The sequence below is a fragment of the Miscanthus floridulus genome, chromosome 9 (genome assembly GCF_019320115.1).
Source record: "Miscanthus floridulus cultivar M001 chromosome 9, ASM1932011v1, whole genome shotgun sequence".
Lineage (NCBI taxonomy): Eukaryota > Viridiplantae > Streptophyta > Magnoliopsida > Poales > Poaceae > Miscanthus > Miscanthus floridulus.
In genome coordinates, this window is record NC_089588.1 from 9,558,469 (window position 1) to 9,584,319 (window position 25,851).

At 42.0% G+C, this 25,851-nt stretch overlaps 1 pseudogene; it reads left to right on the forward strand.

The window, feature by feature from the left end:
* The first annotated feature begins 624 nt into the window (after positions 1-624).
* LOC136479192 (uncharacterized) lies at positions 625-23,989 on the forward strand (annotated as a pseudogene).
* The last annotated feature ends 1,862 nt before the right edge of the window (positions 23,990-25,851 follow it).

Consider the following 25,851-nt stretch of genomic DNA (forward strand, 5'->3'; position numbering starts at 1 on the left):
TTTCTTGAAATAATGAATGGATACATCGCTTTTGTATGCAGACTTATTACAGATGCGAGGAGGAATTTGAGGCCAGGGCGGAGTAGGTGACTACCAAAGCCTGTAAAAAACTCGTCACCGACATGCATCACGAGGTGCGCATCCAGGCCATCGTAACCTACTACGGGTCGAAGCTTGGAGAGAGGAAAACCAAGAAAGACGCAAGAGAGATGCAGCTGACCCGGGAGCAGTATCTTAAGGTAAATGAAGAACATCAATATTGATTCGTTTTGAGATTAAGTTGGTTTAATTTGATCTTCTTATATGTCCAATACTTGATGACGTGTAGATGATTCCCTGGCGGTGCCAAGCGTATCCCGAGTGCTGGCCGATGATGGTGGAGAGGTGGTTCACGGAGGAGTACCTCAAGATGCACAGGGATGCCTGGGACCGTCGTTTGTAGATGCAAGGTCCAGCACACCATCAAGGCAGCCACAACCTCGCCGGATACAAACAAGCATGGGTACGCGAATTCGTTTATCTATTATGACGCTCAGTTCTGCCTGATTTCTAATCATCGTGTTGTCTTTCTCGCAGTCGGCGTCACATAGTGGCCAGGATTGCTCGCACTTCTAGGCATGGTGTATGGCCCACAAGGGCAAGGCGACGTCCGATGTCTCCTTCAACCTAGAGGACCCGCCCGAGGCATACACGAACCCGAGCGTCCACTCCTGCATCAATGAGTACATTGAGGTGGCGAGGTTGCTCCATGGGCCAGACCACGATCCAAGCACTGAGGACTTCGATGGAGAGGCCGTCATGAGGGCAGGGCAAGGCAAGAAGCATGGGCGGTTCTAGCTTGGAGACGGCATCATCGACACGGCCTCTACTCCCTCTCTCTCCCAGATCCAATCATGGAGCACGAGCGAGAGCCCGGCCATTCGCACACGGCCGACCGCTGCACAGCACCGGGTCGACGCACTCGAGGTGATTCCTGTTTTACTCGTCATACATTGATCTTTACACACCTTAATTAGTTTTGTAATACTGAAACATTGGAGTGAAAATACTGCAGGCCCAGCTGAAACAAGAAATGAGGCAACGTTAGGAGCTAGAGGCCGGGCAGCAGAGGATGGCGGCCCAGCTGGAGGCTGAGCGGGCCGAGCGGCAGGCCTAGGCGCAGAGGCTGACAGACATTACGGAGTTCCTACATGGGCTTGGGCAACGTGTGGGCTTCTCTCTGCCAGCTGGGCTATTGGTTCCACCTCCGCCTCCGCGTCCTACAGCTGCAGCTACTCCTATGAGTATGAAAGTTTTTTACTTTCGCTTGTGCTTTGCTTGTATGACCTCTACCTTCCTAGATTAGCTATCCAAATAATCTTGTCTCACATGTAATCTTTTCTCCTTTGTGCAGTCTTCATCTGACGGTGGTTCGAATAATCCACCTCATGCACCTCCGAATGATGGAGCTGGGCCTTCACCACAGTCGCAGTGGCCGAGATGAATGCACGTTGTATTTTTTTTCATTTGTTGTTCACTTGGTGATTGACTTGTGATGCACTTGTGGACTTTGATGGACTTGTGGATTTATTTGGATGGACTTGAGCACTTATTATTATATATGTGATATATATTGTGATGGATGTGATATGTGCGGATGGATGTGTGGATGGATGAGATATATATGTGATGGATGAGATATATATGTGATATATGTTTGTATGAATTTATTTGTCATGATGGAATGTAAAAACAATTAAAAATTGCCGTTTTGGGTCACTTTGCCGAGTGTTGCACTCGGCAAAGGAACCCGTTGCCGAGTGCCATGGTCACAGCACTCGGCAAAGCTAGAAAAATGGGCGCTCGGAAAACCATTTTTCCAGCTTTGCCGAGTGCCATAACCATGGTATTCGGCAAAGAAAAAAAATTCAAACTTTGCCGAGTGCCGGCCAGAGAACACTCGGCAAAGATTTTTTTTAAAAAAAAATAAACTTTGCCGAGCGGCGGATAGAGGGCACTCGGCAAAAAAAATTTTAAAAAATAAAAAATCTTTGCCTAATGCTTGCAGGGTTGGCACTCGGCAAAGCGACCGTCACGGGGCCGGCGCCGTGATGGTCGCTTTTCTTTGCTGAGTGTCTGATAAAAGACACTCGGCAAAGAGAGCTTTGCCGATCAATTTTTTACCGTGTGTTCTTTGCTGAGTACCGCACTCGGCAAAGGCTTTGCTGAGTGTAATTTGGCCTTTGTTGAGTGCCTCAGGCACTCGACGAAGAACCTGAATCCACTGCCTGAGCGGAGCATCGTCTACGCGACGCACAGCAGGCCTCAACCTCAGCCTCAGATGATGATGGATGGCAACAACTCCTGCTTTAACACGCCTCAAGGATGGCTGCTCATCCTGGGACAAGTCTCCTCCAACGCCTAGCTGTGGCCTGTGGCACCCGCTCACCGGAGAAACCATCGTCCTCCCACCCATCCACGATGACCACTACATCCCCGTCAACTGCAACTGCCTGCTCACCCACGCCTCCGCTGCCCACCAGGACTGCGCCGTCGTGCTCCTCGACGTCGCCGACCCTCTCATGTGGTTCTGCTGGGTCAACGGCTGGAGCGACCGGGGGTGGGGGCAGCACACCTACGACATTGGCGACTAGGACGACCTCCCCGACGAGTTCCGCACCCCGTCTACGCCCACCAAGAACGTCATCGCCAACGTCGCCGCGCTGAGAGGGAAGCTGCATTTCGTCTTCACAGAATCAGACCCGTACAAGGTGTGCATTGTCGGCTGATCATCATGCCCATCCTCCTGCCGCGGAGTTCCATGAATTCGATGTCAATAAGCTCGAGTTCCCTGACTATCTGCTTGGTGGATTCCATGGATGAGCTCTTTGCCGTCTGCATCTGCTACGTGGATTTTGATCCCGCCAGCACATCGGCGCCGTCGTCATCTACGAGATGACCTTCTGTGGTGAGAAACCCGTAGCCTGGCACCGGGTGGATGATATTGGGGACGATAGGGCTTTTCTTCTGACGAAGATGAATATGGCAACTTGGTGCTCCACAAAAACCCATAATCTTATCTTATCTTACTATTACTAATTAGAGGCCCAATAAAGTCTCCACGGTAATCCTCACCAGATGCGCTAAAAAAATACTAGAAATTACCACATTAATCAGAAACATTTAGCTATCAAATCAAAAGACTCTAGCTATCTAACTATCAAATCTATTTTTGTAATCCACAAAATTACCCACCTCTGCCATTATATATACGTATAAAATTTCTACGATACTGGCATCACCTTGACACTCCGCACGGTATTAGGCCAACTTGGCTATGTCGGGCTCCCTATCGGTTGAGCCTGACAAAGCTATTGCCCTTTTTTTTAGGGTTGGTTATTTTTACAAACTACGGTTTTTTTACACTCATTATTAATGTATAACTATTATTTGCCCATTCTTTTTTATTTATATTTTTGCAAAATAATTATTTAAGTAAACATTATTTGCACATTCTTTTTATGTATTTTTTTGCAAAATAATTATTTATGTCAAAAATATTTGTCCTACCTATGTATCTCAAACTTAGTTCATCATCTCCTACTGTGTGCCATGTCATGTCCCACTTGTCGTTTCTTCATGACCTACTACCTTGTTATTGCCCAACATCTCGCACTAGCTAGGTACGACCCACATCTTCAACCTGCAGTTGGGTTGATCATCATGTCCTACTGAGTTGTCATGTCATCTTCGCCTGAGTGCCACATCATGTCCTATTTGTCAGTTCTTCATGACCCACACTACCTCGTTATGCCCCAACATCTTGCGCTAGCTAGATAGGACCCACATCTTTTGCTTGAAGTTGGGTTGATCATCGTGTCCTGCTAAGTTGCCATGTCATCTCCGCCTGATTTGCCATGTCATGTCTTAGTTGTCGGTTCTTCAAGACCCAGTACCTTGGTATGCCTCAACACATCTTGCACTAGCTAGGTAGGACCCACGTCTTCAGTCCATAGTTGGGTGGGTCATCATGTTCGTCTGAGTGCCACGTCATCTCCGCCTAATTGCCATGTCATGTCTTACTTGTTAGTTCTTCATGCCCCGCTACCTTCATATGCCCCAACACATCTTGCACTAGCTAGGTAGGACCCACATCCTGTGTCAGTAGTTGGGAGAAAAAAGCTATCAAAAGATATGTGTATTGATATATTTTTATTTTACATAATTTATTTAATGTCCATGACAACCATAATATATATTAATATTGGTAATAATATGACAATGTTCTATTAAATCCATATCAAATTAAAATAGAATTTTGATAGATTTTTCTTTCATAGCAAAGTACATAAATATATAACCAAAAATTACATAACTTTAGTTTCCACACTATCCATGTGTCGTTAGAGTTAAATATCAAGTTTCACAATTTCCTTTAAGGACCCATGAAAACATATATAACTAATATCATAATTTCATTATGTAATTTTTTTGATTGGACCAACTACTTTGATTTAGCAAAAAAATCCTTCAGCAAATTTGTCTGCTTTAAGGCCGCGTATATTTTCCCTCCAAACATTTTCCCTTCGTTTTCCCTTCAAACACAGGCCCATGCACCAAAACGAAAGGCCGCGAAAAAAATCCCGCGCCACCACGGTAGGATTAGCTTTAATCAGCGGACCCGCGGTAGGATTAGTTTTAATCAGCGCCCCCCATGCACGCGTCCCACGTTTTGCGATCTATTCCAAAAAACCGTGAGGGAGAGGATCGGAGGTCCCTTCATTTTTGCCCTACCTCAAGTCCGTTGCGTCGTCGCTGCCGGACACCGGGACGGGGCATCCCTCCATGGACACCGTCTCTCGAGATCCTAGCAAGAGTGCAATGACGGAGCCTCCATCCAAGAAGACACCATCGTCTGCTTCACAACGCGATGGCATTGGAGAACTCAGGAAACAGCACGCCAGATCAATTGAACGACGGCCTCAACCTCATATTCAAGCCATCGTTGAGGAAGAAGATGAAGATGGAACACACCGGGTCACTAAGGTTTCGGCACGCCGGGTATGCAGACAACACTACGGGATACGGTAGTTTTGCCGAGTGCCAGGGGCACTCGGCAAAGGCCCAAAAACACTCGGTAAATGATTTGTCGAGTGTAACACTCGGCATAGAACACACAACATTAATTTATCAACAAACAGTAGTTTGCCGAGTGTTTTTTATCGAGCACTCGGCAAATAGTTTGCCGAGTGTCAATAAACACTCGGCAAAAAAATGGTGACGGGATGGCACGGTGACGGCGATTTTACCGAGTGCACGACGGAAAAACACTCGGCAAAGTTTCTCAAGGTTGCCGAGTGTCAAGACGAAAGCACTCGGCAAAGTTTCTCAACTTTGCCGAGTGTCAAGACCAAAACACTCGGCAAAGTTTCTAGACTTTACCGAGTGTCCAGCCCAAAACACTCGGCAAAGTTTATAAACTTTGCCGAGTATCAGGGTCATAACACTCGGCAAAGTTTGGTTTTGCCGAGTGTCGCGCTCAAAACACTCGGCAAACAACCGCGCAATGAACAGATTTATGGTCACTTTGCCGAGTGTCCAGTATAATACACTCGGCAAAGAAGGTTCCCAGATAACAGAAAATGGTCTCTTCGCCGAGTGTTTTTCCTTGACACTCGGCAACTCCTCTCTTTGCCAAGTGTACACTCGGCAAAGAGACCAAGACTCCCCCTTTTTTACTAATCTGTCACATATAACGGACCCCTCTCAATTCACAAAAAACCATGACAATTCACAATAAAACATCATCACAGGCATAATTATATGTCATAGGTAATAAACCATCATCATAATTCACAATAAACCATCATCACAAGTCACAACTAAGTCATAATAAGCCACAAATGCAAATACAATCACTGCGGAGGCCCTTGGAACCTCTGTGACAAATCCGGGTCTTGAGACTGATTATTTGATGCCGCCGATTGATTCTGCACAAAAGAGAAGTATTTGAAACAGTGTTAGGTTCCTTTTTAACAGTGTTAGACTTCATATTGCAAAGTGAATTTCAGTATCGAAAGGTGTGCATCTACAGCATACTGTAATTGTAATCACAACATTCAACACTAATGCAACACTTAAAATCGTGCTATGCACACAGCAGGCTACTTGCATGTTAAAAATAAGGGAATTAGCAAGCATCCACATATCTACGTGTTGCTGCCAGTTGCAACATGGTGTTAAGCACATAGCAGGCTATGTGCTGCTGCCAGTTGCAACATAGTGTTAAGCACAGCTTGTTAATTTCGAGCAACATGGTGGTGGATCTGGCAACCCTATGGGTGACATTTTGGATGACTTTGTTCGTCAGAGATTTGGTTACGAGTCATATGAACGTGTGGAACGTGGATTGCTACTGCAAAAGAAACAGACAGCAATTAATATGTTCACTGACAAAACTAAGGGGCGATTTATTTTTTTGATTGATAGTCGTGCATGTGGTCCAAGCATCAAGCTATCATCTGTTGATGCCATCATCATATATGGTAGTGACTGGAATCCCATGAATGACTTGAGAGCCCTTCAAAAGGTCAGCATGGAGTCACAGTCTAAACCTGTGCCTATTTTTCGTTTTTATTCGTCTTGTACAGTGGAGGAAAAAGCTCTTATTCTTGCAAAGCATGATCATATTCTGGATAGCAATATCCTGAATATAACCCCTAGCCTGAGCCATTGTCTGCTCAGTTGGGGTGCATCATTTCTCTTCAATAGACTTGAGGAGTTGCAGAACCCTAGCTACTCAAATGTCTCTGGTGATGAGCTTTTCATGGATAATGTAGCTTTGGAGTTTTTATCAAAATTACTCAGCAAGGTTGAACTCAGCACTGAACCAGGCAATGCAGCCATATCACAAGCTTATCTGCGTGGATCTTTCTATTCTAGAGCTATTGTTGTAGCTGGTGAGAGTGAGGGAATTTCATCAGTTGATGGTGATCTGCCAAAGTTCTGTGCCTACTGGTTAAGCTTACTTAATAGCGAGTAGCTAGCTAGCTGGTCCATGAAAAGCAGTAAAATACTAGCTGGTCCATGAAAAGCAATCTATATCAAAAAAACAAATCTACTTGCAGACACAATGAGCTATATCAGCAGTAAATGTTTCATTTGACGCTAAGTGCATACTGAAGAAATACATGCTTGTGAAACTTACAGTCATGCATATAACGTAAATGTTTGTTGTGGTTGGTTTCTGTTCATCTTTATTGTAAGAAGTCATTATTTTCCGGATCTTTTATTTATATATGATCCCCGAAATACAGTTTACTTTAGCATTATGTATTGATATGAAGTTTCAAGAACTGAAGTGTCAAGTGACATACAGGAGTAGTTGTGGGTGGCTGAGGTGAAGGGAATAGCATCGGTGGCGGTGGCAAAGGTTGACCCATACTCGATGCAAAATTCTGCATGTATTGGAACATTTGGTCCATCCTCAACCGATTTTCTTCCTCCATCCTCCGTCGCTCGACCTCTATCCTCTGCTGAATCCTCTCCTCCATCCTCGCCTCCATCTCCTCCCATTGCTTCATTTCTGCTTTCACCCGGGCCTATAACATTTCATCCCAATGTTACAATGCAAAGCTAAAGTACGTAACAATCAACGAATGATGAATAAAACAGAAATAACCTGGAGAGCCTTCATCTGGAACTGTGTAGTGGTTGGCCGTGGGCGTATCGCCGGGCTCGAGCTCGTGCTCCTTGCTCTGATCTAGGAGAGAGTGGGAGTAGAGGCCGTGTCGAGTGTACTGTCGTCAATCCAGTACCGGCCATGCTTCTTGCCTCCTCCCACCCTTATCACGATTTCTCCATCAAGATCCTGGGTGCTCGGATCGAACTGTGGTCCATGAACCTGCCTTGCCATCGTTGTGTACTCACTGACGCGGCTGTGGATGCTGGGATCGTTGTACGCCTCGGGCGGGTCCTCCGGGTTGAAGTCGATGTTTGCTGTCGCCTTGCCCTTTTTGGACAGAACCCATGCCTTCAACTGGGAGCAAGGCTGGCCATCATATGACGACGACTGCGGTAAAAATGCAAAATGATTAGAAATTATGCAGAATTGAGTGTTAGAATAAAGAAATAAATTTGCGTACCCATTTTTCCCTGTATTCGTCGAGGCTCAGGCTGCCTTGATGGTGTGATGCACGTGGCATCAGCAAACGCTGGTCCCAGCAAACGGTGTGCGTCTCCACCCACCCGGGCTCCAACCACTTGTCCACCATGTATTCCCAGCGCTGGGTATGCTGGGCGCACCAGTACGGAGGCACCTACGTGATCAAGTGTATGATATATAAAAAAATAAAATTAAGCGTAATTAATCTCATAAAAAGTAATAATTAATGTTCTATATTTACCTGCAAGAATTGTTCCTGGGTCAGGTTCATTGTTCTTGCCTCTTCTTTTTTAACCTTCATCCCTCTGTGTTGAGCATAGTAGTCGATGATGGCCTGGACGCACGCCTCGTAGTGCATGTCCTTCATGAGCTTCTTGGCGGCTTCTTCAGAGATGGAGGCCGCCTTGGCCTCATACCCCTCCTGGCATCTGTAGAAGTCCTGCATATAGACGTGATGTATACCGTCATTACTCCAAGAATGTCTAGTGAATGTGATGTATTGAGCAATGTAGTGCAAGGAATACTTACCCACAGCTCGCCCTTCACCCGCTCCGCCTTGTTGGGGAATACCCTACCGTCACGATCAGCGGCGTCGAGGGCGGTGATGTAGTGGTCCCACGTGTAGACCGGCTGCAGCTCTTCACACTAAGCCAGGGAAGTGTAGCGTGCACAAAAGGCCAAGGATGCCGTTGACCTTGTGGTTGTGATCACCCCCACTGACCTTAATCCAACCCCTGCCCAAGTGATTAAGATAAATTATTAGTTTCCATTATAATTTTCAACATATCAAACGAAAAATTATTGATAACATCTAAAGTTACTTACTTTTTCCCAGAGGGTCGAATCATCGGGTGCCTCTCAAGAGGTATCGGTCGCCTCGGGAGGGTCGAGGGACCTCGCAACCAGACCTGGGAACCCACTACCTCCTCCACCTGCTCCTGCTCCTCCTGTACCTCGTCCTCATCACCAGAGGCATGTGCGGAAGGTACCTCCTCCTCGTCACCAGAGGCGTGGGCGGAAGGTACCTCCTCAGACGACGATGAGTGAGCAATAGGCGACGGGGGCCTCGCCCCTTTACCCTTCCCTTTACCCTTCCCTCCACCCTTGCCTCGACCCCTCCCTGAAGCTGACCCTGAAGCTCCGATCTTTTTGTAAAGCGCCGCAATTTTCCTCGTACCGCCCACCATCGTTCAATCACCTGCAATTAAAAAGAGTAAACCAATCAGCATAGATAAACAAAACATACTTAGAAAGATATGACAAATAATAAATAAATTAGTACAGTTCATACATGTATTAGAAATAATCATCATGATTGGGATTAGCTGGATCATAAGTCTCATCATCACTATCACGCGTGTCGATATAATCATCATGATTGGGAATGTCGTCATCACTGTCATTGCCTAAATGTAATCGCTGAAGTAATTCTAAGTCCTGCACATTCTGAACCTCGTCTCCAGCGTCCTCGTCAGCAACCCTTTCACTGTCTACTTCCATTCCGATCGCTTCGGTTAAGTCTATCTCAAAACTCCCTTCGAGCCCATCTTCTTGGAAGAACTCTCCATCATATGTGTTGGGGTCTATGTTGTAATCTTCATTGTTTAGTACAGGTAGTTTACCGTGTGGCGATACCTTGTACACAACATCCCAACCCTTAAGACGGTCGTCGGTTTGGCACGGGTATGAGAGATAGTAAACTTGCATGGCCTGTTGAGCCACAATATAGACATCGTCTCTAACAGACACTCGGCAAAGTTCTAACGGCAGGGCGGCGCACCCAACGGCCGTCACATGGCCGCCGCACGCCCAGCGCACGTGACTCCACTTTGCCAAGTGTCCGTGTTTGCCGAGCATTTTGTTGTAGTTTGCCGAGTGTTTTTTATTAGGCACTCGGCAAAGGTGGGTTTTGCCAAGTGTTTCATTAAATACACTCGGTAAATCATATATTTGTCGAGTGCCCGATAGAATGCACTCGGCAATTTTACTGTTTCCGGTAGTGCAATGTTACAGTACTGCTCGTCGGTTAGGATTTATGAGTAGTATAGTTGTTTAGAGATATGCTTTACGTCTTAGGGTACACTAGTGTATAAAAGCTCACACATATTATATTACTATATGTATAGTTTCGTTCCTGGACTTAAATCATTAGAGATTCTTATTTGTCACGTTCGTTGTTACTAGTTCCTACATACCCTCTGATTGATGCTGCCTTCCTGAGGGCTGAAACACACGGAAACGACGTACCATCGAGTCATCGACTGCTCTTGTTCGCCAGAGTTTCTTATGGTTGCTTGCACAAATTGATAGATGAGAGATTAGTTAGATTCGACCTTCTGGCTAATTTGCTTCTGTGTCAAATTTTCTACTATTGCAGTATACTTTATTATCTCGCTCGGCACATGCAGAACCCAATTATCAGTTAGCAGATTTATTTTGAAATGACAACTGCACATTATATTTCCTTTTGTTTTGAATCTTCCAATATACATCTGCTTTATTGATTTGTAACTATATATATATATATATATATATATATATATGTATATATATATATATATATATATATATATGTATATATATATATATATATATATATATATATATGTATATATATATATATATGTATATATATATATATGTATATATATATATATATATATATATATATATATATATAAAGAGAGAGAGAGAGAGAGACACACACACACACGCAATGAACCAAAGACTGGAGAGGTTTGGACATTATATTTCCAATGCAAGGGGAAGGATCCAGAAAACGAATTTGTCGATGCACATTTAGATAAAGCTGATGTCACATATTTTAAAGAACAACTTGGGTACCGACCTAGGGACTTCATGTACTACAAGATGCGTTGTGGCAGGGATGTAGCAAAACTTGAAGCCATGGGTTATACACGAGATGCAGATACAGTGCTACGTATAATTGAGGCTGAGAGGGAAATCAGGTTGGTACTGTCGAAGGAGCAGGAACATGAGGTAGATGTCGCCATAACACCAATTAAGCGACCAAGGGAGAAGGGAAACAATGATGACTCAAGTACGCTTGAAGACATTGATGCCTACAAGCTGTCGCTAAAAAAGCTGCAATCCAAGGATCCAGACACTGGTAAGATTATTCGATGATTCACTCATGCAAATTGTTATAACAAAGTGTTGCTCTAACAAGTGGTATTGTATAATCATCATCACTCGCAGATTTAAGGGATGCCTTCAGGGATGAAACAATCGAAACATATAAGGAATGGCTAAGGCATACAGGCCGTTGTCGACACATGCGTAATTAAATATCTTTACTGATTTAAACATGTGTGTTTACTGTTCTGCAAACAATAAAATAATTATGATGACATAACTGAAGGGGAGGAAAATGATAGGCCAAGTCATGCTAGGAAACCAAAAAATCTAGGAGATAGTATGTGTTGGTCCTCCAACATGTGTTGATTGCATTCTTTTTGTAGTATCATTATTGGAAGAAAATACAAATGATGATGACATAACTGAAGGGGAGGAAAATGATAGGCCAAGTCATGCTAGGAAACCAAAAAATCTAGGAGATAGTATGTGCTGGTCCTTCCATTTTATATTTTATATTAACTCTTTTGCTGACCATGGATGTTCCATTATTTCTTAATGTTCAAATAGGAGAAAATTCCAAAAAACATGGAAGAGGATGTCTCAAAGGTCTGACAGTAACCAACAAGAGAATTAAGAATCGGACTCAGAAATTAAAAATCGAATATAATCCTAGGCTGGGTGGCCCCATTTGTCAGAACCGTCGTTCGTTCGTGGATGAGGTGGTAGCGTTTACCAGGAAAAAGGCTCCAGTTATAGGAGTGAAAACGTGGAAGAGTGTGCATCCAAAAGTCAAAATGTCAATAGCAGATGACATACTGGTATGACACTATCTTTTTTGTCCATATGTCTTGTTGTCACTAGCTGAAATTTTGTATTCTATTTGTCTTTGCATTGGAACAGCTTAACTGGGACTTACAGAATGTTGAAGAACCTAAAGAAAAGATATTGGCCATTGCCAAGGAGAGGTACAAAGGATGGCGTGCTGCATTTAGTGCTACATACAGGGCTTACTGCCCTAACGCTGAAAGAATGAAACATAAGCCTGAAGATTTAGACAATGTTGAGTGGTACTACTTGATCCAGTACTTTGGAAGTGAGAGCTTTCAGGTTTGTAAAATGGTTAAATATCCTTTTGTTTTTACAAATGATCAATTCAGTGTTTTAATCACATCATTTGTAAACCATTTACAGAAGAAGAGCACCAAGAACACCGAAAACCGTAAGAAGCAAAAGACACAACATCTCATGGGATCCAAACCATTTTCCCAAATAAGCTATGATCAGGTAATGACAAGCTTTACTGACCTAGTTATTTTTTGCAGCAGTCAATACCTCATACTACATGTGTTGCCATCTCAAAGAGACCCGACAACTGGTGAGGAGCCTACTGATTTGGATCTTTGGATGGTTACTCACACCAAGGGCAGGCAATGGTCAAACCCAGATACACTGGAAGTGTTTATATATATATATATATATAATATACACGGCAGTGCTATTCTACGTCCTAGGTGTAGAATATTATTCTACACCACAAGCTAAAACGGACAAGAAAAAAAATACTGAGTACAACTGAACCGCGTTCAATATCACTCAGTACTACACACAGGACCACGAAATACTGAACAATACTGAAATGCGAGTACTGAACCATACTGAATTCTATTCAGTATAACAGTTTGGTGTAGAATAATATTCTACACCTAGGGTGTAGAATAGCCGCGCGCGTGTGTGTGTGTGTCTATATATATATATAGTTCTAACTTTTCAAACTTTATAATTGGCTCATGCTTCATAAAATTTTGGAACACCTAATTTTTAATCCTTCTAATGTGTTAATTATGTTTTGCTTAGGAAAATGCTCGCATCAAAATTGCTGCGGCAGATTTATCGAAAGATAAACAATGTCTTATGGTTGAAGAAGAAAATGCACTTTTCCAGAAACACTACAAAGAAACCATAGGAACCAAAACGTACAGATGTTATGGTCATGGATATATGGCGAAATATCCAACACGAACGGCTCTATTGAATGAGAGAAAAGAGAATTTAGCCCGTAGCTCAGCTGCAGCCCTACAACACCGAGAGGAGGCTGAAGATTTAAAACAAAAATCTGCAAATGAAGTTGATGCAAGGGAAAGAGATAAGGAAGAAAGTATCCGACAAATGCAGGAACTTAGAGAAGAGCTTTGTTTGCAAGTTGCACTGCTGCAGGTAGTAAATATATTATATACTCTTTTGTCGATTTTTCCCCTAATGTTGCTTGCCTTTTATATGGTGCAGGCTAACCCAAGAAACACCACCTGTTCACAGCCTCCAAATAGCGCAACTGTGGGCATGAATGACATCACACGACCACGTATAGAAGATGAAGAGCAAGAGGTAAAAAAATGCAGCATGTCCACATACAAAATGCATTTGTACACATGTGTATTAATGCACAATGTTGTTATTTTGTTTGTTGGTAGATTCAACCAGCAAGCATGATGACCACAGTAAAACAAGTTGATCCACCTACTCGCACCACAGCTACAACTATACTACTGTAACAAGAAATCTTTTCCCAACAGACAACGACCCACCAACAGATTCAAATTCTTTGCAGCAACAAATAAGGCCTGCTGCAAAAACTCGTAGGCAAAAGCAAAAACTACAGGTATGAATGCCTATATGTGAATTTTGTTTGTTCATTTCAATCAAATTATGTGCCGCATGTTGGAAACGGTGGGTGAGTCATATATGCTATGTTGTAAGCATTACTATTGCCTTGATTTCATTGCCGAATTATGTTCCTGCTGTACATTGCCTATTGTACATTGCCAATTTCATTGCCCACTATGCATTGACTAATTAAGTTCCTGCTTATAAAATGCAGGAAAACATGGAGAGGCAAAATAATTAAAGTACAATGGAATATGTCATGCAAGCAAGTGGTGCTAATGGAACATCATTAGATGAATAAGTGAAGCAATACTTCGAGTGAATGAAGAACAATTTCTTTTTTTATTGCAAACATAGTTCAAGACTTGTAGTTTGAGAGGATATTTTTGTTATTGCAAACATATTTATTCTGGCTCAGACATAATTTTTCAGTTATTGAACGATTGATTTCATATATGTGTGTTGATGATTGAATTTTTTTTCTTTCATTCCGATGTATCTATGTTGCAACAATAAATTAATATACAAATATCGAACGAAATAGGTGTACACAACGAAAATCTCCTCGTCGCAATAGACTAAAATGCATCAATTGTTGTTTGTCGCAATAAACAATTTTGCAACGTAGGTTGTGCGATGCCATAAGTCTTAGTAACCACAACCAATGTGTCGTTGCAACACCACTTACGGCAACCAAAAAATTTACATGGCAACATAAGTTATTGCAATGAAACATTGTGTGTTGCAATTATGGATATAGCCACCAAATGATTTTCGTTGCAGAAGATTTTATTGCAATGGAACATAGTCCATGGCAATTAGTTCTATTCCCACGAAGCAATGGCGTTGCAATATTGGCTCGTTATTGCAACACAATGTTTGGTGGCAATATAGTCTATTTGCCACAAGGTGTGTTGTGGCAACAATTACTAATGCAACGATGCTATTGGTTGCAATATCTCCTATTGCGACCATATCGTGTGTGGCATTTCCCTTTTGTGCTCGTTGTGAAAGTCAAAGTATTGCAACACATCAAAATTGAGTCGCAATAACCTATTGCAACATATATAAATGCCACGACTCACAACGAAACCAACTTCGAAGCATTTGTTACGTATTGCAACCAAAACACCCATATTGCAACCATTCTTAGGCGTGGCTTTAGGGTAAAATCCCTGTAGAGTTTCATCACAACAAGAATATTTCCTTAAAACTATTATACTAATGATACTAGCAAATTGTTTAAAATGATATTAGTAATTGTGACATATAATTTATTTAGGTTATTATTTTAGATATATTTATATATTTTAACTAAATAGTTGATACATGTATATCGATAGTATAACCATAACTGCATATATAATTCCTTGATAGTGTTGGTATTTTTTAACGCACACAGAAAAATCCGCAAGCGTATGGATACCGATGTACCTTTCACCCGGGAGTATTCCAGAGTATCGTATTTATTCATAGGAAAATAATGGTTAAAGAAGTTGATAGCTCACCATCATGTATCTACTAACTAGTATACCGACTAGACTAAAGTGAGGGTAAGTGATGATAATGATATGAGTTATGAATAATAACACACACATAGGAGAATTCCATGGTAAAATAAATGAGTAGTCTGGCTAAATTGAGAGGACAATGGGTGAGTTTATGGTTCCTAAATACTTCTCTATTACTTTGGTTCTATTCTGGTTTAGACTATAGGATATAACTAAAGCATGGAAAATATAGCAATCACACACAATAACACTTTGGAGCAGCAGTATCTTTCCGACCCTCGAGGGGGGTAGGAAAGAGTGGTCGGGGGAAGGCTACCCAAAGCTCCATGAACACCAACCCAAACGTGGTGGATTACAAAGGCTTGACAAAGCTGTAACCTCTAGGGCTACCATAACTAACCATGGGATTAGATGCAATCTCATGTAAACGCTAGCCTAGACACCATGTCTATTCTAATGATTACTACTCTAATCACGATCTATAACTAGAGCACTCGATGCGAGCAGCGATCCCATCCTAATGTGCAATAACTATACTAACCATACACATGAAAGGCATACACGTAAATGGAGAAGATAACTATATTAAAACATAAGTCTTGCAAAGGTAACATACAAAGATATACCAAACCTCAGAGGACTCTTCTAGAACCTGAGCATGGCTCAACTCTCCCTAACTCTCAACTCAACTATTCTACTTCTACATCTTGAGAGTGTTGTGGAGATTTCTCTCTGGTGTTGTGTCTTGATCTCGAATGAGATGGCTTCCTGGAGGGGGTCTAGGGGTCCTTTTATAGGGGGAGATGGAGTAAGGGGCAAGCAAACGCCACGTCATCGATCTGTGTCACTTCCATCGTCCTCCATTGGATAAATCGACTTAAAACCACCTTAAAATCAAGGGAGGAGATCTTAGAGACGTGCACGACGCTGTGGAGGAAGGTGGGCCCCATAGGGTGGTCGGCCAACCCCACCCTAGGTCATCCGACCCTCTCTGATGTCATGTGGGCCCTCCTCCCTAGTAGGTGGGTCCAATGCTCCGCTTTGAGTGGGTTTCACAGATTTATTCACTGTTTGACATTGCTTTGTATACTTGAAGTGTATGACGATGGGCCCGTTGATCCTGTGAAGTAAACTAGAATTCTTAGATGTTTCTAGATGGCCTGCTTTTGCATAATCTTCGCTATTTTGACCCTGCAAGCATAATTCTCCAAGTACAAGTGGAACCAAGTGAAATCTTAACATAAGTTGTTACTTATTGATTACTTTTATGTTGATTAATCCTTATGTTAATGGTTTATGTTGACGTTAACGACCGTCAACAAGTTGTCCCACACTTGTTCTTTGCTCGTCCTCGAGTAAAGGTTGAAGATAAAAGTAAACATAGGTATAACATCTTGAGATATACAACTAACATAAAAGTTATTCCAAATCATTCCTTACATAGGTGGGATATGTGACGTTAGCTAACATATATCCTTGGGTGGTTGAAAAGTGGAATAGTTATCGAAGCGAAGTCATCTTCCCAAATTCACATCTTAGCAACTTAGAGTTTTTAAAGTTTTCACAAGAAAAGCATAGTTCACTTATACTCCTCAAATGGTACTCTCAAATCACTCAATGGTGTATGATTCCTCACCAAGGCATATCATTGTTTTGTCTTCTTTTGTTTTATCCTACTTCTAAAAGGCTTATGTGGAGCTTAGGTAGGGATCAACGATGTAGCATACTTACCTTGCATGTATTATAAAGTCAAATCCCGGATCCAAGGAGAAAAGTGCCATACTCTTAGATCAAGATGTGCATGTGTGTGGATATAGTGGATATATATGGAGGATAAACAAAATACATTATGCTCATTGAAACATACCTCTCTCTTGAAGAATATTTTTGTGAGAACATGGGCTACCTTTATTCTCATTTTTTTTCTTCTCTTCTTTGTCTTTTTTTTACTCGGACCTCTTTTTGTCCATTTTTTAAATACTTTGCATAGCCCATGTCTCTTTTTGCAACAAAAATTTGAGAGAGATACTATCAAGAACTTGGAGCGTTTATTTTGGCTGGAATCCTAACAAGCATGTTTTTGTGCCTACTCCAGTGTAGAGTAGTGCATATTTTGGTGGTGTGTGTGATCTTGATCTTGAGAGCATGATAAATCTCTCAACAAGGGTCACAAGACTTGACAAAACACAATACAAAGCAAGTAGCTTATGTAGAAAGCTTCTATCCTAAAAGAACATATATGGCTTTGGTAGGAATTTCTCATCATTGAGGAGTATGTGATACTATGGTTTTATCAAAAACAAAATGTCCAAGCACCTTGATTAGAACCGGTAGGATTTCAAAGACAGAACTATATCATATTTCACAACAACTTAGTCAATATGATTGTCCTATAAAGTTATTTTCCCACAAGCATAAGTATATATATATGAAACAATCTTTATGCAAGCTTCTATCTCAAAGAATGTCATAAATATGTCACTTTTCAAAATTTTAATCAAAGTGTGGTTTTGGTTCATTTTAGATTGCATAAAAGCATGTCAAAGCATCAAAATTGAACCAAGAAGATGGGAGGAAATGTCAAACCAGCGTTTTGAAGTGAAGCTTTAGTAGTGGAAGCTGGTAGCATCTTGTTCAGTGTGCATCACTGTTGTAGATTCAGAATTTTCACTTGTAAAAATTGAGGAATCGACTAACTCCCCCACACTTTACTTAAAGTGTGTTCTGCTCATAAAAACAAGGTAGAAATCAAGTGCATAGGCTATGTTGGTGGAAAAACACCAACAGAACCCAAACTTCATTTATTTTTCTCTAGCCTTAGGCACATTGAACATGAGAAAGTTGATATTATGTGCATTGTTCATTCTTATAACATAGGTGACAAGATCAGAAGGATAAGCATGAACGAGTTGCTTAACCTAATAAAGGATTGTCCAACTTTACATCAAGGTTAATATCAAAATATTTACGCCAATTGGTTCCCCAGCAACGGCGCTAAAAAGTCTTATTGGTATTTTTTAACGCACACAGAAAAATCTGCAAGCGCACGGATACCGATGTAGCTTTTACCCAGGAGTATTCCAGAGTATCGTACTTATCCACAGGGAAACAATGGTTAAAGAAGTTGATAGTTCACCATCATGTATCTACTACCTAGTATACCGACTAGACTAAAGTGAGGGTAAGTGATGATAATGATAAGAGTTATGAATAATAACAGACACATAGGAGAATTTCATGGTAAAATAAATGAGTAGTCTAGCTAAATTGAGAGAACAACATATGAGTTTAAGGTTCCTGAATACTTCTCTATTACTTTGGTTCTATTCTAGTTTAGACTAGAGGGTATAACTAAAGCATGGATAAATATAGCAATCACACATAATAACACTATGGAGCAGCAGTACCTTTCCGACCCTCGAGGGGGGTGTGAAAGAGTGGTTGGGGGAAGGTTGCCAAACACTCTACGAACACCAACCCGAACGTGGTGGATTACAAAGGCTTGATAAAGCTGTCACCTCTAGGGCTACCACAACGAACCATGGGATTGGGCGCAATATCAGGTAAACACTAGGGTAGACACCATGTCTATTCTAATGATTACTACTCTAATCACGATCTATAACTAGAGCACTTGATGCGAGCGGAGATCCCATGCTAATGTGCGATAACTATTATAACCCTCTAAAATTTGCTCCTTTTGAAATAGAGATAAATTGATTTAATTGTTAATTTTTGTGCTCATTAGAATATAGGAAAATCATAATTTCATTAAGTTAAAATTTATCATAAGGTTTAGCAACATTGTTGTGCATACATGCTGGTGCGTTTGTATTTTTATAATGTGTGGTTTTGACCAAAACACAAAATAATTCAAACTGTGTTTTAAAAAGGATTTGAAAATGACTTTGAAATAAAAAATAAAAAGAGAAATCCTCCATCCTCTACTCTTTTTGGCCCGAGTGGCCTTTTCCCTCAGCTGGCCGAAGTGGCCTAGCAGCAGCTGCTGCGCAAGCTCAGCTAGCTAGCTACGCTCAGACCCGGCCGTATGTCAGCTGCATCCTTCTCCTACCTCCCGTGCAGCAATCGGACTCTAGTCTGGTGGCAGCGCTGCCACCGTCGCTCGATCTTGTGGGATACGGCTTGGTTTCCGCATCCGACGTCCTATAAAACTCGGAGGTCCCAAACCGTGCCCCTCTTTTCATCTACGTTACCTGCCGCCGTTTTCGCCCCAGCTTCGCGCCGTCACGATCGCGATCTCGCCGAGCTCGGACCTGCAACCGCCCCAACCGTGCCCGCCGTCTGCAAACCGCTGACGAGCTTCACGTCAAGGAAAGCCCGTTGCCTCCCCGTCGAGCTGTACGTCATGGTTCTTCTACTCATCGTTGGAGCTCTTTGTCCGTGAAGACACGCCGCCGCCGCTGGCACCACCAGCTGCTTCACCGCCGGTCGCGACACCGCTGCCGAGGTTCGAGTCGAGGTGATGAATCCGTCAATGCTTCCCTTCCTTCCTCTTTTTGCCCTGTAGCTCACACCACACGTGGTATTGCCGAGCTCTTGTAGGAAGCCATCGTCCATCCATCGAGCCCAATGCCGCTGCAGAGCTCTCTCCGATCGCGTCGAGCCCCTAGGTAATCTTCCCGTGATCCACGCTACCTCCCTATTAATAGACCGCCGATGCTGTAGGCCTTTTTCCCGAGGTCGCCAGAGATACTTGGTCGCCGTCCATGGAGGAGTCCTGTTACGTGTAGCACCATCTTCTTCTCCAAATGGAGTACCTAGCGCTCCACTATGCAAGTTCATTTGGACACCGTGATGTTTCATGTTCAGTAGATGCGAGTCATGGCCACCCAGTTCGTCCTACAGCAGAATCTTCCAACGGCGCACCAGTAATGAGCGTCATGCATGCATGCTTGATTAAAGATGTGCATTATTTTAGTGATTAAAGATTATGCTGATGTCATATATATGTCATTCATGCATAATAAATCATCATTCTCTATTTATTCCTCAATTCAACAAAAAATCATCTTTTGATGTCCCCTAGCTATGTAGACTGTCCATGGAGTATATGTACGTCTGCTTGTCGAATCTTTGTTTTAATTCTGTTTTAACCTATTCAAATTATGTTAGATTCATAATGACGTAATCTACGCGTTAGTGATAATGTTTACCATATCTGGAATTTTATAATCCTATAATGAATTATGCAACTGGGATTGATAAATAAAATATGATTAATCTTACTTTGTTTTTTCTAATTCAAATATAAATTTAACTTAATTAAATTTAGATATTTCTCTAAGGTATCCTATATATGTTTTATATAATTATTAAAATAAATGAAGCCTATAATTTTCTTTCTCTCAGATAAAGTGAATCTTACGGTAGTCGTTTCTCTTTCACCGTTGTTTCGATTAGAGTGCTTTTCATGCCTGTGTGTTCGTAGCAACGTGTAGAACATCTTTAAAATCTTTTCACTCGCCGTTTCATATATTTGGTGTACTATTCTAATTTAGTTCTATTGTTTTGTTTTGTGTATGTTTGCATGGATGCTTGTGTGGTGTTCTACGAATATGTCCAGTCGGTGAGTTTTGTGTTGGTGATCAAGAAGCAATCTTTCGGAGGTTGAGAATCAGCAGAAGAGTACAGCATGGGATCATCCTTGTTTCCTATTAACCTTAATACACTAAATTCATATGCATGTGTCTACCTTGTTACCTCTAAGGATATCCTAGTACTTTATATCTTGTACCTTGACACCCTGGGTACTTGCATTTGGGTAGTACTCTGCTAGTGCTCGAATTAAATAACCATGATCTGTAACTTGACTAATGGTATATGCAATAAACGCTTAAAAGAGGCTTTTTAGCAAAATGGCTCAAGAGGGCTAGAGCATTGGGCTGTTTTTATGGTGCTCTAGTTTCTCTCCCTAAGAACTTATCTGTAAGTGGATTCTCCCAGGACTTACAGTACAACAATGAGTGCTACATGGCTCTGGCTTTAGTCAAGTATAAGGACCTTTTCTAGTTCGTAGTAGCTTACCGAAAGGCGCAAGAGGGGCTCCGATCTGTATGTTCTCGACCTGCCAAGAGGGTGCACTTTGGTTTCTTTGTATTTTTATTAGTCACCCCATGGAGGGGAGTTCATACTTATTGATGGGGAAACCTTAGCGGGCTACACTTGTTAGACGAATCTTTGAAAGACTTCATAGTGATCCCTGCCTGCTCACGTTGGAAGTGTTTTGGGAGTAATTAACCCAGACATATGGATATAACGGCTCATGGTGAAAGTGTACAACCTCTGCAGAGTGTAAAACTGGAATATCAGTCGTGCTCATGGTCATGAGTGGCCTGGGCTCCTTACTGAATAGATGATGAACACTAATAATACTGATGATACAGATGCTTACTTATGATTAATTGTTTTTTCTATACATTATTCTTGTTTACATGATCATGTGGTTATTTGGGGCTTAAGCTGAACTGGCTACTACTCTAATGCTAAAATTTGATTCACTAAAATGCTAATCACAGTAAGCCGGTGTCAACCTTTTGAGCCTTATGAGCCCCATGTTATATTGCTGAGTACGATATGTACTTACACTTGCTTTACTTTTGTATACATTGAAAAAATCCTGGATGGGTATCAGATTGCTAGTGTCTGGAAGAGTTAGGCTTGTGATCAACCAGTCAGTTGTTCCTGTGGATTTGGAGTTTTCACATGAAGATCAGAGTGTCTTTCCGCTATCTACTATTTAAGATTATATTCTTTGTACTAAGTACGCTATATATTCAGCATTGTCTATTGATATTACCTCTATTTGTAGCCATATATGTGATTTGACTTCCTGGGCTCACATATGGTGTGTATCTGGTTTTATTCTTAAAACCAGGTGCTACAACTATACTAACCATGCACATGAAAGGCATACAAGTAAATAGAGAAGATAACTATATTAAAGCATATATCCTGCATAGGTAAGATACAAAGATATACCAAACCTTAGAGAACTCCTCTAGAACCTAAGTATGTCTCAACTCTCCCTAACTCTCAACTCCACTATTCTACTTCTACATCTTGAGAGTGTTGTGGAGATTTTTCTCTTTTGTTGTGTCTTCATCTCAAATGAGATGGCTTCCTGGAGGGGGTCTGAGGGTCCTTTTATAGGGGGAGATGGAGTAAGGGGCAAGCAATCGCCACGTCATCGATCCGCGTCACTTTCATTATCCACCGTTGGATAAACCGACTTAAAACCGCCTTAAAATCAAGGAAGGAGATCTTGGAGACGTGCATGACGCTACGGATGAAGGTGGGCCCCATAGGGTGGTTGGTCGACCCCACCCTAGGTCGGCCGACCCTCTCTCATGTCATATGGGCCCTCCTCCTTGGTAGGTGGGTCCAATGCTCTGTCTTTGAGTGGGTTTCGCAGATTTATTCACTGTTTGACATTGGTTTGTATACTTGAAGTGTATGACGATGGGTCCGTTGATCCTGTGAAGTAAACTGGAATTCTTGGATGTTTCTAGATGGCCTTCTTTTGCATAATCTTCGCTATTTTGACCCTGCAAGCATAATTCTCCAAGTACAGGTGGAACCAAGTGAAATCTTAACATAAGTTGTTACTTATTGAATACTTTTATGTTGATTAATCCTTATGTTAATGGTTTATGTTGACGTTAACGACTATCAACAGATAGGAAAATTGATTCATCTTGAGAACTGTGGGAGACCACTGGTGGCTATATTTTTCTGACCCTTTAAGATTACTTTAGAGAAAAAGTCAATCATTATAAGGCCTAACTATTAAAATTCTTTTGAGATTAGCACTACTACCCCCATCCAAGATCTCACTTCAAGCTCTATCACTTATCTTAAGTAACTTGGTACAGGATTCAAATGATTGCTTATGCTATTGTAGTATTTAAGAACTTACTCTACGACCTAAAATCCATATTTCAAAAAAGTTCAAAAATGAGAGTTAATAAAACATTTAATGAGCACAAGAGTTTTAACTTGAGGACAAAAAATCAATAACAATCAATAAGAAAAAAATAAAAATAATAAAAATTTAGATTCAGAACTTCATAAGATATGTGATGCAAGGAGGACCACCATAGTTAATCTCAAGGTTTCAAACTAATTTCATATTCAAAATATACAGAGGTATCATGTAAAGTAAAAAATATTAATATGGATGGAAAACATATAAATCAGTCCTTTGCCAAAAAAATAATTAGTTTATAATAATTTGATATAGACTACAAAGTATCTATTGTGTCAAAGAGAAAAAACATATAATTTAGTATAAAAAAATTTATTAGTAAAATATTTTAAGTAGTATATCTCTTAGAATTCTAACCCGTGCGAGAGTACGGGTTGATGGACTAGTAACCTTAAAGGGAACACCATCTGTTTTCAAAAGAAATTATTAGTGGCTGGCACCGACCGGCATCTATGCATCTATGATATTGAGGAGCAAACCATGGAGATTGTCCAGGTTCACAACCAAGATTTGGAGATAGTGCGCACGCAGCCATACTGGATTAATGTACCTCCGTGCCAGTATTATTAGGGCTTGTTGAGGTGGACTAAGAGTGAACTTTTTTTTAGTTTCCAACCTAACTAGCAATTATTGGCTTGTTCATTACTTGGCAAATGTGGACTAAAATGTGCATATGAGTCTTTGTCCAAGTATGCTATATGCTTTTAGTCCTGTATATCTAAATGACAATGGAACCTTTAGCCACCTAAACGTTAATTCAACATGCTACCTCAAATCTAAGGGTCAAACGAAGGGGAATGGACATATGGTGAACCATTTAAAAACTTAGATCGGGAAGTTCAACCTAAGGATAAAACGAAAGGGTATGGATGTACGGTGAACCGCTTAAAAATTTTATAGACCCGAAAATCAACTTTTAGATTTGATGGACCTAAATAAAACATCTGTATAAATTAATGGACCTTTGGTGTATTTAACTCTTGTTTTTATAAGCTTAATCAAGCGTGACAGTTTGCCTTTTAACACTACTACAAAAATGATTTTATGACACACTGCCCAAACATTAACCGAGGCGGTCACAAAATCCAACCGCCTCGCAAAATGCCCAAGAATTAACTGAGGCAGTCATTTTATTTATCGAGACACTAAAAAATAACTGCTTCACAAAATCGATTTAGTGAGGTGGTTATTTTATTTACAGGAGTGGTCCGGAAATATCCGCCTACAAAAATGGATTTACGAAGGCGGGCCTCTTAAGAGATCCGTGGACGTCTTTGAGAGGCCCGCATGGGTAAATATCCCGAGGCCCAAAGAAATCGCGGCCCGTTCCACGTTACCGGGTTCATATGTTTACAGGGACTAGGGTTTTCTCCTCCACTCTCTCCCACCCATCTCTCTCTTGCCCTCACCTCAGGCATCTATGCCTCTCTCCATCTCTCTCACCCTCACTCTCTCGGTGGCATTGGGCCACGTGCCCCGGTGGTGGAGGGACGCATGGAACTGTCACCACCGGCGTCCGACGACGAGCGCGCACCACCTGCGTCTCCGACGGCGGCGGAGGGCACGGAGCGGACGACTGCACGCCTCCGACGTGGATCCGCCACCCGAGAAGCGGATCCACCCGGATCTGGTGAGGACGTAGCGGATTCGGCATGGACAACAGCGCATCCGGCGCGCCTCCCTGTGCACACGGCGTGGAGGGTTTGGCGGCAAATCCAGGAGCCACGCCGGCGGGGGCCACGCCTCGGTGGCGGATCCAGAAGGTCGCACCAGCGGGGGCCATGCCCCGGCGGCAGATCCACAACGAGGACGGCGGTGGCGGCAGATCCAGATGACGCAGGCTTGGTTGGGCTCGACAGCAGGCCCTGTACGGGCTCGTCGTTGGGCTGTGCTGTTTTTTGTGATAAGATGGTTGGAAAAAATATGTACCGTCTGATGGTTCGATTGGACGTTGGAAAAATAAAAAATACCAATAAAAAAGTACCAGTACCCACAAGTACCAAAACACGTGGCACTAGTACCAAAACATGTAGGATCAGCGTCTATTAACTTTTAGGTAATTTTCAGATATTATTGAAAATAAAGGGTAGTTCGGTAATTTCTTCGCTCCACCGTCCGTAGAGCTACCCGTCCGACACCCTGCTCTCGGGCATGAAGCTCGGGTGGGACCTGACCACGGGGCTCGACCGGCACCTGACGACATGGCGGAGCCCCGGCGACCCATCACCGGGCGACTACACGTTCGGAATCCACCTCCGCGGCGTCCGTGTACCAGAACGGGCCCTATAACGGGTTGCAGTTCAGCAGCGAGCCAGAGATGGAGAGCCCAACAACATCAACTTAAAATTAATTAAATTTATGATAGTTCCACTTTTAACTAATAGCATGTTCGCTTGGTCGTAAACTATCGTGAATTATAAGTTAGAATAGTA